The sequence below is a fragment of the Lactuca saligna genome, chromosome 8 (assembly GCF_052625555.1).
Source record: "Lactuca saligna cultivar CGN05327 chromosome 8, ASM5262555v1, whole genome shotgun sequence".
NCBI classification, from domain to species: domain Eukaryota; kingdom Viridiplantae; phylum Streptophyta; class Magnoliopsida; order Asterales; family Asteraceae; genus Lactuca; species Lactuca saligna.
Window position 1 is genome coordinate 63222023 of NC_136424.1, and position 6061 is coordinate 63228083.

Genomic DNA, 6061 nt, shown 5'->3' on the forward strand with positions numbered 1-6061 from the left:
ATCGAATTTGCCGCGCACGAAAAGTAGGGACTAAGCTTCGTCCATAACTTTCGCATACGAGCTCCATTTTTGTCTATCTTTTTACTGTTGAGTTCCTATTAATGAGATATTCAACTCTCATTTAGACCTCGTTGGCTAATTCTCATTCTATTTCGAATTTACAAAACTGTATCGAATTCGCCGCGCTCGAAAAGTAGCGACTAAGCTTCATCTATATCTATCTCATACTATCTCCGTTTTCGAGATTCTTTATATCCATGCGTAGGTAAAAATAATATCTACAACTTTCATTTTGGCTCCGTCGGCTAATTCTCGACCGATCATAAATTTAACAGTAGGAGGCGTTTAGACTGTTAAATGACCGCGAAGAATTTGTAACTCTTTCATACGAACTCCGTTTTCGTCCATATTTTTACTGTTGAGTTCCTATTATTGAGATCTTTAACTCTCATTTAGGTCGCGTAAGCCAAAAACCGCTCGAACTAAAATTCGAGTTTCGGGCTGTACACTACTAAGTTGAAACTTTGAAAAATCATAATTTCCTCATACGAAGTCAGATTTGGGCGTTCTTTTTACGGATTTTCTCATTTTAACATACTCTACGACTTTGGTTTAGATAACTAAGGGTAAAAATTCTTCTATCATAAATTCACTTTTTACGCTTCCCGGTGCCGTGCCGGTTTTGCCGTAAAACTTCGACGGGCCATAACTTCTTCGTTATAACTCAGATTTCGGCGTTCTTTATATGTACGGAAACCTTGTGACATATACTATAACTTGGTTAAAATTATTTATTCTAAATAATCTTGTAACATCACAGAATCGCAAGAGTAGAGTTGAAGGGCTAAAAGTGTAAGTTTAGAGGATGACTCGGCGAGTCCATGGATAGACTCGACGAGTCAGGTCGCGGTCATGGTCGCGTTTCAAGTGGCCTACTCGGAGAGTCCCAAGGATGGACTCGGCGAGAAGGTGCTGTATGTAGAAAACCCTAATTTTCGGGGTTGAGCCCTATATAAAGAGCATTATACCCCTCCACAGCCTCCCTTACTCCCCCCTTGAGTTCCAGAAACCCTAAATTCGTGGAGAGATCATTTGTTGAGCAAATTAGAGCTTGGAGAGGTGTTGTTTGAAGAGATCTTGAAGGAGAAGTGGATTAGATCAAAGGGCTTTGCTTGGATTCGAGTTTGGCTGCTATTGAGGCATCTTTTGGAGGTAATATCTTCGTCCTTAGGCTGTGCATTCCTAGTTTCATAATTTTGGGGTTTGTGGGGAGTATGTATTGGAATGTTTTGGAGTTTGGAGGATAGATCTGAGGTTGCTACCTTAGATCTGGAATATTGAAGGCCTTGAGTGCATTAAAGTTCCTGTGTTTGTGTGCTTAGTGAAGTCACCATGTCCCAAACCTTGGTTTTAAGGTGAATATGGCTTAGATCTCGTTAGATTCACGTAAAGTTTGCCACTTTACGTGATGGATGGATTGTAGGAGGTTGGATCTATGTTTTGGATCAATTGCATGACCTGAGATGCTTCTGTATGGATTCAGACCGGTAGTACTCGACGAGTCACATGGGTGGACTCGACGAGTTGCTTGAAGATGGCCTGGGACTCGACGAGTTGGAAGAAAAAACTCGGCGAGTAGGTTGAAGATGGCCTTGGACTCGACGAGTCCATTTGGACTCGGCGAGTCTTGTCGAGGAAGTCCCAATATTTCTGGTTGAGTCGATGAATCGGTGAGTCAGGGGATGACTCGGTGAGTTGGGTGCGAGTGGACTCAGAGTTGTTTGACTCGACGAGTCTTGGGGTGAGTCGGCGAGTTGGGTCACTGATTGAAGGAAGTTCTAAGCATATGGACTCGGCGAGTCATCGGGTTGACTCAGCGAGTAGGGTCAGTCAGGGGTTGACTTTGACTTGTCCGTGGTTGACCAGTTGTCTTCCAGGGGTATTTTGGTAATTAAGGGTATTTATTGAGTTGTATGTTTTGATGTTTAGTGGAGGAGTTCGTGCCAGAGTTCGGAGCAGCGGGATCTTATCTTTTCAGCCGACAGTTTCGAGGTGAGTTATCCTCACTATATCAACAGGGTCTAAGGCACCAAGGCCGGCCCTTTATTGTATTGAGATTCGGTTATGGTTGTTATGTTATTGTTTGATGTGTCTGCATCCTGGTAGCTAGGATGGTACATGCTAGGAGGCCTTGCTAAGGTCAGTTTTCCCGATATACAGAGTGATGCTATGCTAGTGACCGGTTAGGTCGGTAACCCGGTTAGGGTAATGATATGCTATGTGATCTGCTTGCTCGGTTTGTTGACTATGACTGTTATATGAATGTATGTTTTGTGCACGTGGTTGTTTGGACTGGAGATGGGTTGAGGCGGGTCCTGATTTGTGCTGTAGGCCAAGATACCCAGGGCGGACCGGTTGTTCCGAAGGCCCAACGAGCGGTCCGGATAGGCTGTAGGCCCCACGAGGGCGGACCAGACGTGCCGAGGCTCGGAGAGTGGACCAGGCCGACTCAAGGCCCGATGCGGGCGGACCAGTCACACTGTAGACTTAGAGAGTGGACCAGGTGGGTTGAAGGCCCGATGCGGGCGGACCAACCCCACTGCAGACTCGAAGGACATGACTAGACCTGGAGGATGGATCCGTTGGACTGAAGGCTCGATACGGCGGACCAGTTACACGGCAGACCCGATATGCATGGCTGTTCTATGTTCTGTTATGTTATGTATGTTTTATATGTTTTGGACCGGAAGGTCGCAGCCTGAAAGGGCATCTGCGTGGTTGGTATTTTGGGGGTATCTCACTAAGCTTTCGGGCTTACAGTTGTGGTTTAATGTTTTTCAGGTTCTTCAGGAGACTGTGGCAAGGCGAAGGCGCGATCGTACCGCTCCTCATGATTTTGTAGCAATGTGATTCTGGGAATACTCTAATGACTTGTATTGAAAACCTTTTTGTAAACATTTTAATGAAAATCGGGTTGTTTTGAAAAATTTAAATTGGTTGTATTTTTCGGATGTTACAAGTTGGTATCAAAGCCTTGGTTTGAGTGAATTGGAGGAACACTTGTGTGACTCCAGTCTCAAATCGAGGAGAGTTTTCAAAAAGGGAATTTAAAATGGTTTTCAAATTAAGTAAAGGAGGATGCGGAGGTACGATCAGCCGAAGCCAGTAAGTAACCCCAAAATACCATACATGACAATTGTTTTATTGAGCTTTGATAGAACAGCATGCTAGAGTTAGGCTAGGGATCTTCAGGATTTATTGATGAGTTTCCTGATTTACGATGCCTGCTAGCCTAGGGTTCCTTGTGAGAGATTTCTAGTGTCCCTCTAGTTGTGAGGATAGAGCGTTGTTATGTGTGTCGCTAGGGTGTTGTGGGAGTACTTCATACAAATATGGGTTGGTGTGGAAGGTAGTATGGGCCCGTACTACTGAAAGCACGGACTCATACGCGTATCAGGGAAACCATGACCTCTAAGGTTGGGATGAGAGCTGGTTCCCGGGATAGTGGAATATGTCTGAGATTTGGTGTTTCATTTTCAGTATGGAGATTTCAGGGCACGCTGGGAGTGGATCCGGGTCAGGATCAGGAGCAGGAGAGGGAGTTCCAGGTGGGTCTGTACAGCCAGAGGTTGTCAGTCAGATGAGTACGCACGAGTTGGATGCGAGGATTCATGAGATCCTGCATGATGAGGTTGCTGCATTGTTTCGGGCTGAGCTGCTAGAGTTGTTTGGGTCGATCAAGACCGCCATGGTGGAGTATTTTGATGAGCGCTATGCGGCTCTCACGGAGACGGCTGCCGTGACAGCTACCGCAGCAGTAGCAGCGGCAGGGGGAGGAGCCAGTAGAGGTTTTCAGTATCGGGACTTCGATAATACGAAGCCTCCCACTTTTGATGGAGTTCAGGATCCGATCGTTGCTATGAGATGGTTATCAGATGTGGAGGGATGTTTCTTCATGTGTTCATGCCCTGCTGATCAGAGGGTGAGGTGTGCTTTGAACCTGTTGAGGCTCGGAGCAAAGGATTGGTGGAGATTGACCACGGGGTCGTACTCGGATGCGCAGAGGGCTGCGATTTCATGGGATCGGTTCAGAGAGATGTTCAACACTCGTTGTGTTCCGCAGGTCGAGAGGGAGAGGTTGGCTCAGGAGTTCTTGGAGCTGAAACAGGATTCAGAATCGGTGACGGAAATCACCAGGATGTTTACTGAGAGGGCGATGTTTTGCCCTGAGTTCGCTTCGGAGCAGGCTCAGATGTCCCGGTATCTGAGTATGCTAAAGAGGGACATCAGACAGTTTGTGTCTGCGCAGAGGTGCGAGACTTTGCTGGAGTTGCAGGAGGCCGCCAGGCGGCGTGAGTTAGAGATTGAGTTGCAGATGCGTGAGCTGAGGCAAGCTCCGGTTCAGTCGCAGCCGGCGACGAAATGGATAAGACCGTTGATTCCAGGATGGGAGATCAGGGTAGCCACGTCTGTGGAAAGTGTGGAAGGGGTCACGCCGGGGTTTGTCGGTCCGTTGGAGCATGCCGCAAGTGCGGAAAGGAGGGACACTATGCGAGGGATTGTCGGCAGTCAGTGCCGGTTCGAGATTTGAGGATATGTTATCATTGTCATCAGGTTGGACATTTGAAGGTCAACTGTCCATGGCTTGCTGCAGGACCGGTGCAGGCTCCAGCACCGGCTACGTTGAGGATCACAGGTGGAGATCAGGGTGGAGCGGAGCCCCCAAGGGCTTAGGGTCGTGTTTTTCAGCTTGCTGCTGCGGGTATGTTTCTTTCTGATGTTTTGATTATTTATGATTGTTGTGGAGTATTGTTATCTGTTGGTTTCGTTGGTTGGTTATGAAATTGCGTTTCGGGTTTTCGTGTGGTATCCGTTGTTCCTTGAGGGTTTGGCGAGTTGTGATCGAGATTTCGTTTTAGTATCTTTTGTTCCCTGAAGGATCGTTATGGTTATGGATTAGTACGTCGAGATATCGTTGATTATCTTTGTGAGGATTGGTGGCGGATGCGGTGTTGGTTTGAAGGCCAGTTAGATTCTGCAGTCTGAGGAATGGATAGTTGAAGATTGGGTTCCTTTCGAGCGGGTTATGCAGCGTGGGAACATGATTTGTATGGAAGTTGTTGGCGCTGGTGAAAAACATTTTGAGTGCATGTGTTGATTCCTGCAAGGTTGCTTGGGGAGATCGGTGATGGCGACCGGTGACTAACTGTCAGTGTCTTAAGTGGGGGAGAATTGGAAATTCTCCGGATGATCGTTGGGCCTGAGGGGTTGTTTAGCTGCTTGGGGAATTCAACGGTATTTCTATCAGTCGAGAGCAGGCTCGTATGGGTGAGTAACAGGCGTGCGGGACGGAATACAGACCTAGAGCAGTTGATTGAGGAAGACATGGGAGCAGGTCGGGATCGAGTATGTATGATGGAGATAGAGTTCGGAACCCCTAGAGGGCTAGAACGGTATGCACGGGAGGATTTCACGGAGGGATGGCTCGGAGTGATGAATGCTAGTTGAGCGGTCCGGATAGACTGAAGGCCGGTAGGCGTACCAGTCAGACCGAAGGCTCGGAGGACGGTTCAGTCAGATTGGCTGAAGGTTCTGAGAGTGGTCCAGATTGGCTGAAGGCCTGGGGAGGCGGTCCAGTCATGCTGAAGACTCTGCGAGTATTGTTGGATCGGATTGAGGTTATGGGTTGCGTATGTTGCAGTGTGATTACATTTGGAGGTCTGCCCCGGGTAGCGATCTTGAGCAGTGAAGGTAGTTCATGGGCTTGAGAGTCCCTATGATGAGAGTCAGAGTAGTGGTGATGCATGGATGTTGGGTACGCTTTAAAGAGGTAATGTAGCGTGGGATGAGCACCATGGTGCCTGTCATGGTGATTGGGCGGACGAGTGGTTTCCTTGGTAAGGAAAGAGGGCGGAATGGAATTCCGAAAAGGGAGTGCGAATTCACGGAAGTAAAAGCGGCAGTGTAGAGTTATGTTTGGAGTGGTCCGTCGATGGTCTTTGAGTAGTGTGTTGCGGTGGTGGAATAAAAGCTCATTCGACTTGATATGTTTGCTCAGGGC